We start from the raw sequence: 13,470 nt of genomic DNA on the forward strand, positions 1-13,470 counted from the left end.
GGAATTTTCTGATTGGTTGGAAGGCTCCGGGGGCGTGTCCTCGTCCAGGTGTTGTACACAGGAGGGGGAGGAGTTTTGAAGCGCGGAGTATAAAGCACGTGACTGGCCCTGTAGAGCAGTGAGCACCTGAGAGGATGTGACACAGCGAGGTGTGAGGGGGTTGTGTGTCAGGACAGCGCCTTCATGTATAGTGCATGAGTAACAGCGTCATAGCACTGTACAGCCGCAGTCATACTATACTGTACAGAAAGTGCAGCAAGAGTCTAATACAGCATCATTTACACATTGCGTTTTTTTGGTTTTACTATAACTATGTATTCCAGAAAGCGCACCTATAAACAATCACAGAAAAGCTCCTGCTCTCTGGTAGTTTTTCGGTACTGCAGTGGGGTCTCCGGAAGGAATCAGTTTCTGTTATCAGTCAAAATATCATAAAAACTGATTAGGGCGGGTTCACTTTAGGCAATCCAGCGGGTTTATGTCTTCTGCCCCTCAGAAACGGGACAGGAGACGGAAACCTGGTAGTCGGTCTTCAAACCCATTCACTTGAATGGGTTTGCAAAGTGTCCGCCTGTGAGCATCTTGTGCCTCTCTGCGGAAAAGCTGTTTTTTTTTTTTTTTTTTAACTGGACACAAAGTCAGATATGCAGGACTTTGCGTCCGGTTAGAAAAAAAAACATTTCGCCGCGGAGAGCACAAGATGCTCACAGGTGCATACTTTGCAAACCCATTCAAGTGAATGGGTTTGAAGGCTGACTGCCGGGTTTCCGCCTCCTGCAATGTTCCCTCTAAGCCCTGGAAGCTGCTGAGTGGAACAGCTAGTGAGCTGGGCAAGGCTCCGTCAATGATGGGCGACCTGATGGCCAAACAGTACCACCAGTAGTAATGACATGCAGATTAGGTTGTGGTGATCAGCCAATCATGCTGCATGTTACTTCACACTCAGTGTAACATACAGCATGATTGGTGCTGAGGAAAGTGACAGGCCGACTTGGCACTCAGGCATACTTCCCAACTTTTAAAAAGTAGAAAGAGGGACAAAATGTGCAGCTCGCGCAGCGCGCTGTGGCAAATTTGGCTCTCCCCACTTTTATGTTGACTCCGCTCATTCTCATTCATTTTTCACGTGCTCCCACATAGTATAATCCTCCTACAGTCACCTGTAAATGATATGTCCCCCCTCTATCTCTCCCCCAGTTTCATATACACCCTTCATCTGCCCCCAGTTTCATGTCCCCCCTCTATCTCTGCCCCCAGTTTCATGTCCCCTCCATCTCTGCCCCAGATTCATGTCCCCTCCATCTCTGCCCCCAGATTCATGTCCCCCCCATCTCTGCCCCCAGATTCATGTCCCCCCATCTCTGCCCCCAGATTCATGTCCCCCCATCTCTGCTCCCAGATTCATGTCCCTCCATCTCTGCCCCCAGATTCATGTTCCCCATCTCTTCCCCCAGATTCATGTCCCCCCATCACTGCCCCCAGATTCATATTTCCCCCATCTCTGCCCCCAGATTCATGTTCCCCCATCTCTGCCCTCAGATTCATGTCCCCCATCTCTGCCCCCAGATTCATGTCCCCCCATATCTGCCCACAGTTTCATGTCCCTCCATCTCTGCCCCAGATTCATGTCCCCCCATCTCTTCCCCCAGATTCATGTCCCCATCTGCTGCTGTAACATGCTGAAATTTCCCCAATGTGGGACTATTAAAGGATTATCTTATCTTATGTCCCCCCATCTCTGCCCCCAGATTCATGTCCCCCCATCTCTGCCCCAGATTCATGTCCCCCCATCTCTGCCCCCAGATTCATGTCCCCCCATCTCTACCCCCAGAGTCATGTCCCCCCATCTCTGCCCCCAGATTCATGTCCCCCCATATCTGCCCACAGTTTCATGTCCCTCCATCTCTGCCCCAGATTCATGTCCCTCCATCTCTGCCCCAGATTCATGTCCCCCCATCTCTGCCCCCAGATTCATGTCCCCCATCTCTTCCCCCAGATTCATGTCCCCCATCTGCTGCTGTAACATGCTGAAATTTCCCCAATGTGGGACTATTAAAGGATTATCTTATCTTATGTCCCCCCATCTCTGCCCCCAGATTCATGTCCCCCCCCCATCTCTGCCCCAGATTCATGTCCCCACATCTCTGCCCACAGATTCATGTCCCTCCATTTCTGCCCCCAGATTCATGTCCCCCATCTCTGCCCACAGTTTCATGTCCCTCCATCTCTGCCCCCAGTTTCATGCCGTCACCCCCCTTCATCTGCCCCAGTTTCATGTTCCACCTCAATGTGTATACACATTACACTCACCTTTTCATCGCTCCCCCACCGCTCTCTCCGTAGTCTCGCTAATACTATTGTAGGCACGATGTGACGTCATCACATCGCGTCTACACAGCCACTAGCCGGATGCAGATCTGAGTTGAAATCGGGACATGCCTCCCTCCAACCGGGACCGTGGGACACGTCACCGAAATTGTGAATGTCCCGCGGAAATCGGGACGGTTGGGAGGTATGCTCAGGGCTCAGGAGGACAGACAGCAATCCGTTGGTTGCTACCTGACCTCCTGAGTGCGCGGGCATTAATTCTGGCTGAGCGGGGAGGCTGGAATAGGTGAGCGGCCGCCCACGTGCGCACGCTATTGGGAACAGTGGTCTCCTGTCCAGTTTCTCGGGCAGAAGACGGAAACTGGCCAGATTGCCTAAAGAGGAGACTGGGCGCAGATGTGAACCCGCCCTTAGAATGGGTCAGTAAAAAAAACCTTGATGTCTACCATCAGTCCGCTCTTTTGGATGTGGATGGAGACAAAAGTTGAGTTGTAGCATTTTTGCTCTGTCCAAAAAATAAAGATACACTATGGACAGCAATGTATCTGCCTTTTATAACATTGAGGTCTATGGAAGGTGTACATAAACAGATGGTAATCTCTTTGTATCCATTTTGTAATCCGTTTTTCTGTCTTAAAGATGCATGCTCAAATTGAAGACAATGGGGGGGGGGGGGGGACAAAACTTATCAGCCAAAAACACTGCATCATGTTTTGCATTACATAAGCATTTGTGTCCGTTTTTTTGTCAAATCTGATTGCCTTTTGTCAGATTCACAATGGTAGGACACCCAGCACAGATCTGAACATAACCTGAAACAATGTCATACCATGCACTGGGAAGGGGTCAATGGTGTCCCTCAATAAATAATATGATCCAGAATGTGACTCAATAAACAGGGCCTTACAAAAAAACACATAAACAAAGCCTTCCAGAAAGTACCCCAATATACAGTGGCAATGAAGAGAAGCCCAAAAGAGAAACCCCCAACTATTGACTCCTAGAAGGTGTCCCATAAAACATTGCCCACCAAAGCACACCACTAAAAATAGTGCACTAATAAACTGTGTCCTACATAGAGTAGCCATAGACATCAAGCCTTCCAGGGTGTGATTCTTATGAACAGTGCAGCCCAGAAAGAACCCCAATAAGCTTCAGCTTCACTCTAAAGCTCTACTCAAACATGGCTGTTGAAATCTCATTTTTGATGTCATGCAGCCTTTTTCAGAACAATGAGAATCTATGGGGCGATTCACAGGTTTGTTTTTTGACCAACTATGTGAATGGTTTATCAAAAAATAGGCCATGTCCTGTTTTTGGCTGTTTTTCTTGGATCTATGAAGGATCCATGGACAATCAGCCATGATAAAATGAATGGAGGCTATTGACTTTACTTTAAATTTTGTAATGGTCTGTCAAAATAGAGGTCATAATAATAACCAAGAGAAAACTGTCTCACTGTTGTATAAAAATACAGTTTTATTAAATTATTATTAAAGGGGCTCTAACAGCAAAATCATGCTGATAGAGCCCCACATATGCGTGAATAGCCTTTAAAAAGGCTATTCAGGCACCATAAATGTTATATTAAACTACCCCCAGTTTTAAAATACAACCCTAAAACAGAATGTGATCTACTTACCCATCGTGCGCGGTGGGTGCGTATTCAGGGTCCGCCGTCTTCTTCAGCCACGCCTCCTCTTCCTGCGATGTCCTCGGGTCCCGTCTTACTCGCGAACTGACAATGATAAAAAAAATGGCGTGGGCACATGCGCAGTAGCATGCTGCTTCTACTACGGCTACTGCACATGCGCCCACGCCAATTTTTTTATCAATGTCAGTTCGCAAGTAAGATGGGACCCGAGGACATTGCAGGAAAAGGAGGCGTGGCTGAAGAAGACGGCGCACCCTGAATGCCCACCCACCGTGCACGATGGGTAAGTAGATAACATTCTGTTTTAGGGTTTTATTTTAAAACTGGGGGGTAGTTTAATATAACATTTATGGTGCCTGAATAGCCTTTTTAAAGGCTATTCACGCATATGTGGGGCTCTATCAGCATGATTTTGCTGATAGAGCCCCTTTAAAATCACAATACGGAATAGTAAAAAAATGAGAAAGGGGGAACTAGAGGAGTTCAAAGACTGGGTATAAATAGTAAGTACATAGTACTCAGACAGAAACCACAGAAGTATAAAGCAAAAAACATGTGTATATTAAATTACCATCCCAAAAGAGGAAGGACCATTGCAATGGCCAAGGAGCGTTTTGCCCCTGGGATTTTTTTTATACATCAGTGGGACTGCTTTCTCTTTGTTATTATCCTCACTATGGCAGTTCCTTGCTTTGTTATAGGTTACTGACTTTAAAATAACTGTCATGTCCTATTTTTTGTCAGATTTCACGGATCCTTCCATACACTCAAATGTATAGGGGAATCTGTAAAAATGGGTGCCCCTCGCGTACAAGACAGCGGTAAAAAATGAACGTTTTGCACCTCGGTCATCTGAAGGTCAGCCTTAAAACCTAACTACATTTTTGGACAACTTTTTAAATGTAAATAAGACTAAATTTGTATATACCGACTATAAGACGCACTTTTTTCCCCTCAAATTTGGGCGGAAAATGCGGGGTGCATCTTATAGTCCGAATGTATCGCCCCACTCCTGCCTTCGTCAGATTCCTGCAGTGGCAGGAGTAGGGCGATACTGTGGACCCTGGGCTGCGAGGACAGGGTGCTCTGGTGGCGTGAACCCATCCCAGAATCCGCTGTGCTATTATAGCGAATGCCGAGTTTGCAAAGATGATGGCTGCCGCTCTGCTGTTGAGCAGTCACCATAACTACCGTGTCTCTGCTGTAATGTACAGTGGAAATCCAGAGCCACTCTGATTGTGGGCTTTATTACTTGTAAGCCCCCTAAACTGTCCCCAGACTGGTTATATGCTGCAGGTAGGGTTGAGCCGATCTTGAGATTTCAAGGGGCTCTATCAGCAAAATCATGCTGCTAGAGCCCCATATATGCGTGCATAGCCTTTAAAAAGGCTATTCAGGCACTGTAAAAGTTAAATTAAACTACCTCCCATTTTAAAATAATAACTTAAAAAAGAATGTTCTCTACTTACGGAACGTGCACCCTGGGCGGGCATTCAGGGTGTGTCTTCATCTTCTTCCCCGCCCCTTCTCCCTCCGATGTCTTCGGATCCCGTCCTCCTCCGGCGCTTGCTCGCGGACACTGATAAAAAAAAATAGCCCGGGCGCATGCGCAGTAGCCGTAGTAGAAGCCGCGTGCTACTGCGCATGCGCCCGGGCTATTTTTTTTTATCAGTGTCCGCGAGCAAGCGCCGGAGGAGGACGGGACCCGAAGACATCGGAGGAAGAAGAGGTGGGGAAGAAGAAGACGGCGCACCCTGAATGCCCGCCCAGGGTGCACGTTCCGTAAGTAGAGAACATTCTTTTTTAAGTTATTATTTTAAAACGGGGGGTAGTTTAATTTAACTTTTACAGTGCCTGAATAGCCTTTTTAAAGGCTATGCACGCATATATGGGGCTCTAGCAGCATGATTTACCCTACTGTTACAGGGTTACAGGTATGTTACAGCAGCATAGTAATACAGATACAGGGTAATACACAGTAATATATTACAGAAGTAGGCACACATATGCTGTCCATAGCAGCTAAGGAACAGAAGAAGAAAGAAGGAAGACTTCATAATCATTATTAGTCTTCTGTGCGGAGTGATCTTCGCATGGTCTGATGTAGATTATACAGCCTGGTCGCGGTTGGAAGGAAGGACTGGCGATAGCTATCCTTCCTGTAGGACCCAACAGCTCTAACAGGCTCTGATCCCGGTGGATCATGTGACCGCTGGGTCAGAGAGGAGAGCCACATCATGGCGGCTCCCATAGAGCAGTGTATACAACACTCATTGATCGCTGTATACACTGGGATCAGGAAGGCAGAGAAGGTAATAAACCTTCCCTGCCTTCTCTCTGGGAGCTCCAGCTGAAGTTACAGTTGGATTCCTGTTTCAGCAGCTGCACGATTTTGTGCAGCAGCTGAAATCTGCTTGGACGTACCACTACGTCCTTGCAGATCAAAGCAACCACCTTCCGGATGTAAAAACCCAATGGGGGATCAGAAGGTAAAGTTATGCTGATGCAAGAAGTGGCTCCTCTAATCTGTTTTATCATTGGTGCTGGTTTAACCAAGGTTAAAGTCTAAACAACTCCTGGTATACACCCCAATGATGTAGTTATTGGGGTTGTAGTGGTCACACTTTCGGGTAGAGGGAAAACAAGCTTCTGCCTCCAATTCAAATGAGTGACAGCTGGATATTTTGAGGCGGAATCCACCATGTAAACCTACCCAACGATGTAACTAAAAGTTACAACCAGGTGTAGCAGCCATAAAAGACGTTATCAGGGTAAAAAGAAAAAGAAGAAAATACAAAGAAAAGCTGAGGCCAGGAAGTACGTGTAAAACACACACTGAAACAATAGGTAACAAAACATGTAAGAAATACCTTATTACTAGGCAACAGAGCTCAAAACAGAAAAAAAGAGAAAGTGTGGTGAACAAAAGGAATAGAACTACACAGAAACATGGAGAAGTATGCATCTGTGCCACCCGTCTTAACACTCCCTACCCTAAGGATCTAAGATGGAGTGGTTTAAAGGGGTTGTCTAGGCAAACATGGGCAACCCTTTTAACTTTTAAATCTGCTGGGGGCATTGAAAAAAATAAAAAAAAAATCATACTTACCTGCCCCCGATGCTCCGGTGTCCTCCCAGCAGTTACGGCTCCAGGCTAAGGCCCCACGGGCCATTCCGAAACAGAATATAGGTGACATGTCATTTTGGCTGCACACACATGTAGAGCGCATTCTTTTTTAGGTTATAATTTTAAAACGGGGGGGTAGTTTAATATAACATTTACGGTGCCTGAATAGCCTTTTTAAAGGCTATTCACACATATGTGGGGCTCTATCAGCATGATTTTGCTGATAGAGCCCCTTTAATGTTGCAATTTACTGTAGTTTGATTTATCCATCTCAAAACTGTGAAAATTGCTTCGGCCAACGGAGGTGCAAAATTTCCAGAGACTCTTGGCAGTGAAAGGGATAAACTGGGGGCAACAAGAGGGGACATTAACCCCTTCCCACCGGAGACATTTTTTGATTTTCATTTTTGACTTCCCCCTCCCTTCTAAACTCGAGAACTTTTTTATTTTTCCCACTCTCAGAGCTATATGAGGTCTTAATATTTGTAGGACAGGACAAATTGTAGGTGATGCAACCATTAATTAATCTGTAAAAGGTACTGGGTAGCCTGAAGAAAATTCAGAATGTGGTGGATTTGAAGAAAAAGTGCATTTGTGCGACTTTCTTTTTTACAGCTTTCACTGTGCAGCCAAGATGACATGTCACCTATAGTTTGGGGACACTCGTCCACATCAGGGAGAGTGTGTTGCCTACATAGGCAGTACGGAGACTTACAAGTCATTCCTGCTCCGCTAGGGATTATGGGTAAAAAATATGCAAATCTATTCTCCTGGATGGAATTAGAAGAACAGAGTGCACTCTGTACACTACCCTATAGAGGGCAGCATCCTTAACATCATGAACGACTCAGTTATAAAGTCTTTTAATCATGATGTGGATTTTGTTATGTCAGTCCAGGTAGCTGCAACGGGGCTAAGGGATAGCAGTAGGGAATCTCGCCCTGCACTACTCCCACTAGCTATCCCGGTCCCTGCCTCACGGGTGTGGGTCGGCTGTTCTCAGGCTAAGCCTGACCCCGACGGCTCCTCTCTCACTGATACCGTAGGCCTAGAGGGAAGTGGGAGAAGGAATGCCCTATAAGATCTCTAGGGACTGGAGACTAAAGGGGGTCACCCCTAACGAACAAGTGAAGCTGCTACTGACAGGGACTGACAAGGGTGTGCACTGACTAACAACACAAGCAGCACACAGGAAAAATGTGGGAAAGGATTCCCCCAAGCCAATCTGGGAAGGAACCTTACACTAGGAAACAAACACAGGGAAACTGAGTAGAAATCAAAGGATAAGGCAATTCACTCACACAGTCAATTATACACAGAGGGAGGATTGGTGAACACAGAAGGGAAAACACACAAACCAACTCGTTCACCCAAACCTCCCAAAAACCAACCACGGAACTTCCTCTATCCCAGAACACCACCTACTCCTCCTGCTAAGGCCTAGCTCTGTAAAAGCGACACTCAGCACAGAACCATGGGAGGCATGGGTTTAAATACAGAGTAGAGACCACTCCTCCCAGGTGCAAATGGGAGGACAGACTAATCAACCAGGAGATAAAGCTGCCTACCAGCAGTGCGCACGTGCAAGTCAGAAGGTGTGCACCAATACTCACGACAGGACAACCCCGCAGCGCCAGGATGCCACCCCAGACACTGCGCAGCCAAAAACTCCCCAGGTAAGAAAAATAGAAAGTAATGAACCTAAATATTCCTAACAGATTTAATTGCCAAATCAGTATTTCTGTCCCAAAAGGAACAAATTCCCAGCTATGGACAGTGCTGTTTCAGCCTATTGGGCCATCCTCAGCATAGCGTAGGGATACTGATTTGGCAGAGTGAGAGACTATAGACCAGGGTTTGGGGACACTCGTCCACATCAGGGAGAGTGTGTGCCTACATAGCTGGGAATCTGTTCCTTTTGGGACAGAAATACTGATTTGGCAATTAAATCCACATCATGATTAAAAGACTTTATAACTGAGTCGTTCATGATGTTAAGGATGCTGCCCTCTATAGGGTGGTGTACAGAGTGCACTCTGTTCTCCTAATTCCATCCAGGAGAATAGATTTGCATATTTTTTACCCATGTCACCTATAGTCTGTTTTGGAACAATTCAGAGTATATCAAATTTATAGGGCTTTATTTATAATTTAATCCCTTAACAAAAATCTGCAAGTGTGCAAAATTTTTTTTTTTTTTTTTTTTTTTTAAGTCGCCATATTCTGGCACCCATAACTTTTTTACACTTCTGTGTACGAGGATGTATAGGGCGTCTTTTTTTTGCAGGTGCAGGTATATTTTTTAAATATACCATTTTGGGGAATTGCTTTTGCTTTCATCACTTTTTATTCAAATTTTTATCAGAAGCAAAACAGTGAAAAAATGACTGTTTGACAATTTGATTTTTTACGGCGTATTTTTTTTTACTTTATTATTATTATTATTATTATTATTATTATTATTATTATTATTATTATTATTATCTTCTGTTGCATTGATATAGTAGCCTGCAATAGAAATTAATGAAAGACAGGCCTGGGACTCCTTGCTGTCATAGCAACGGGACACCGGCTATCCCAGGCAAAATGGTCATGCACCACCGGTAAAATAGCACCTCAGTCATCTTTGACCAAGATGCTAGAGGGGTTAATGCCGGTGATCAGTGTGGGCACCGATCGTGGGCATTAACGTCAGGTCTGTTGAAACAGCAGAGACTCGACGGTTATGGCAGCCACCATCTTTAAACACCCATCAACTGTCATGTAGGGAAGGGGTTAATGTCTCCATCCAACTGCCCCCAGTTTAATGTCCTCCTCCAGTTGCCCCCATTTAATGTTCTCCTCCAGCTACCCCCGGGTTTAAAACTCCTCCATCTGCCCCCGCAGTTTATTGCTCCCTCTATCTATATCCAAAGTTTAGTGTTACCATCATAACCCCCCCACAATTTATTTTCCCCATCCATCTATCCCGACAGTTTATTGCCCCCTTTATCTGTCCCCAAAGTTTAATGTCCCCCTCATATGCCCCCCCAGTTTAATGTCCCTGTTTATATACCCCCACAGTTTGATGTCTCCCTCATATGCCTCCCCACTTTATTGTCCCCCTCCATCTGCCGACACAGTTTAATGTCCCTCTTCATCTGCCAACGTTTAACAACTTGCTCCCCTGCAGCTTTGTCTCAGGTCTCTTGTCCTGCAGTGTTGAGGGAGCTGCAGGCGCAATGTGAGTGATGTCATTACATTGCACCTACAGCTCCTGTAGCTGGAGCACATAGGGGGCACAGTGATGAAGCCGGGGCTGTCTGTGGAAGGCTCTTGCTTCACCACTGTATTCAACTCATCTGAGTTCTCTCTGGCCGTAGATGAGTTGAATCTAGGACATACCTCCTGACTGGGACTGCTGGACATGACCCTGAATCCGTGACTGTCCTGCAGAATCTGGGACGGTTGGGAGCTATGCACATGTATGAAAAAATCATGTTGATTTTGCGTGTATTCTGGAACGTATGCTGGCCAATAAAAATCATACTTACATCAAATTCCGTACCCAATGGTCCCTTTGGATCTCGTATATGGAAACTAGTAAAGCGTCTTCTTCCTTGCGGTCTCAGGTTGACCCCGCGGGAACCCCCTAACTTGTCTTCTGTTTCATGATTCCAGGTGGCTTCATTTTCTATATTTGTTGTACTTCATGTATCTTCGGCATTGTACTCAGGTATACTGTTTTTGATTATGTTTGGTTCTCCTGTTTTCTTCTGTTGCTGTCCTGTTATCCTTACCTTTTCTCTCTTTCGTCTCCCCCCCCTTTTTTTTCTCGTCTCCCTCCCTTTTGGTGTTTCCCTCTTGTTTCTTTTCCCGAACTTCTGTCTTCCTTTGTTATTTCCGTACTACCGCAGTATCTGTTATCTAAGAATCGTATGTATACTCGATCTTCTGGACTTTGTATACTTGACTATATTTGTGGTGCCTTCACACCTAATTTGCGTTCTGGAGCATTGACCTTGTATGCAACATTTTACTGTTCGGAACTATGTTGACTTTCTCTTGTTTGTTACTGTTTTATATATTGAAAATTTTCCTTTTGTTTTTTCCTCAATAAAAATCAAATTTAAAATAAAATAAAAAACCTGAAAATGTGTCTGTTCCTGAACCAAGGAAAATGGCCCAGTCACGAAGTGGTTAAGAATATGACTGTGAATTGCTAGGAGGCAATGGGAGAATAAGATTAGTGTAAAAACAGCAGGTTTATAAAAGATTTGGTCCAGACCTGCAAAAAAACGCCTAGTATGTGAACAGTTAGCTACACCTCTGAGTTGTACAGTTACTAGATATGGATGAGGGGTGCCCACACATGGAGGAGCTGCTATCTCACACACAATGTGAGCTCATTACATTTTTTGCAGAATTTCCTGGTTTGTCCCCTGTATGTGAGTCTAGCACAAAGAGCTGTTGTCTGGTCAGGGAGGACAATACTGTCACCATCCTGTACATTCCTCCATAGCAGGCAGGGAGCAGCTGATCGTCTCCCAGGGAACGACTCCAGGAAGAGCAGAGGGCAGGAGAGCAGCCTATGTCACAGCTCACACACCTCCGGCACATCTGCGATACTCTCATAAAGAGTTCTTGATCATTCCTGGAGACAAGCATACCTGAACCTTGGAGGAGAAAGAGTCCAAATGTCACTACAGGTAATGCCAGAGGTGTAACACAGAAGGGCACTGTATGTAGAGCTATCCATGTGTGCATATGGCATGTCAGACTTGTGCTCAATACAATGTCTACTGTGTTGTATGAGTGGCTGATTTGTAATATCTATCTATCTATCTATCTATCTCCTATCGATCTATCTATCTATCTATCTATCTATCTATCTATCTATCTATCTATCTATCTATCTATCTATCTTCAAGCCATACAAGAATTATAATATCAATAACTGCTGTATAACATGTGCACCATATTGTTTGTAGGTACATGCTGTATGAGTATATACTGTATCGGATACCATGTTAGAAATACATTTGTAATATACAATGTAAACTCATATACTGCATATAAAACTGCAGTATACAAACTGTTATGCAACACTTAAACTGCATTTACGGTATATCTGTATAGATAACCATTGATATATCTGGATAGATCTGTATGTATAAACTGTTTAAGATGTGTGTATGTGGGGAGTTATACATGTATATACTGTAATCCACTGGTCATTTGCACCGTATACATTTAATATGTAACATTTATACTGCATATACATTTGTAGTATATCTATTTATATAGATAGAACAATTGATACCTCTATATAGCTAGACATACATCATATATATACAGTTTAAGAGGTGTAGCTATGTGTGTGTGCATATGTATATACTGTACTCTGTTGCACCATGTACATATAATATATAAGACTTACACTACATACACAATGACATATTTATCCAGAATTTAGTAGTTCTATCTTTTCAATATTTGCTTCTGTCATTGAAATACTAGAAAGTCTAAAACATGAAAAGTCCAGAAACAGAAGCTTGGACAGAGAGGAGTGGGCTCCTGTGATCAGATAGACCGGGGCTACACTCCTCTAGTGATAGAACAATATTTGCAGTCCATAGATTGATGCCGCAGTTATATTTCACTCTCGTCACCTAATATAGCAAGAAATACAGTAAATGGGTGGTATAAAAAAACTTCCTGTAAGTCATTCTATGGTGTGATTGTTCAGGGACAAATTCTATGTAAAACCTTATCCTTCTGCATGAATTCCTTGTTTATTTCTACAGAATGTTTGCTGATCTGGCACCTGTCCTGTTAATTCTGGATTAAAGTAACTTGACTATACACAGTATGTGTGAATGTAAGAGGGATGATAATACTCTGAGTTCAAGCAGATGCATATAACCTGTACAAAAACTTTGTAAGGGGTAGGTTCCTGCTACCGTTATTACGGTCTGTCGCTTTTGTCCATCATATTTTATTCTCTTACTTGTATAACGTCTCATATTCCGCAGTATTTTACAGAGATTTTGTCAGCAGTGTACCCAGTAGGGCTCACAATCTAAGTTCCCTATCAGTATGCATTTGGAGTATGGGCAGAAACCGGAGTACCCGGAGCAAACCCACACAAACACAGGGAGAACATACAAAGTCCTTGTGGATGTTGTCATTGGTGGATTTGCACCTAGGACTCCAGCACTACATACAGGACTTTCTCTTGCATCCACTGGGTCCCCCAGCAATCAGGTCCTCCTAAAACCTCCGTGTTCATAGCGCACCAGTGGGCTTGCGTGTCCAGTGCACAATTCACTTCTATGGGTAATGGGCACTGGCAGAGATTATGGTCTCAGCAGCCCCACAG

The 13,470-nt window shown here is 44.5% G+C and overlaps 1 protein-coding gene across 1 annotated transcript in view; it reads left to right on the plus strand.

Annotated features, from left to right (window-relative positions):
- Window positions 1-11,764: 11,764 nt before the first annotated feature.
- TMC5 (transmembrane channel like 5) overlaps window positions 11,765-13,470 on the plus strand; it is an 87,214-nt gene continuing 85,508 nt past the window's right edge. The window contains exon 1 of the mRNA XM_075285541.1: window positions 11,765-11,797. The gene's annotated coding sequence lies outside the window, so the exon portion shown is untranslated. The remainder of the gene's footprint in view (window positions 11,798-13,470) is intronic.

This window comes from Leptodactylus fuscus, chromosome 8 (genome assembly GCF_031893055.1).
Source record: "Leptodactylus fuscus isolate aLepFus1 chromosome 8, aLepFus1.hap2, whole genome shotgun sequence".
Classification (NCBI taxonomy): Eukaryota; Metazoa; Chordata; class Amphibia; order Anura; family Leptodactylidae; genus Leptodactylus; species Leptodactylus fuscus.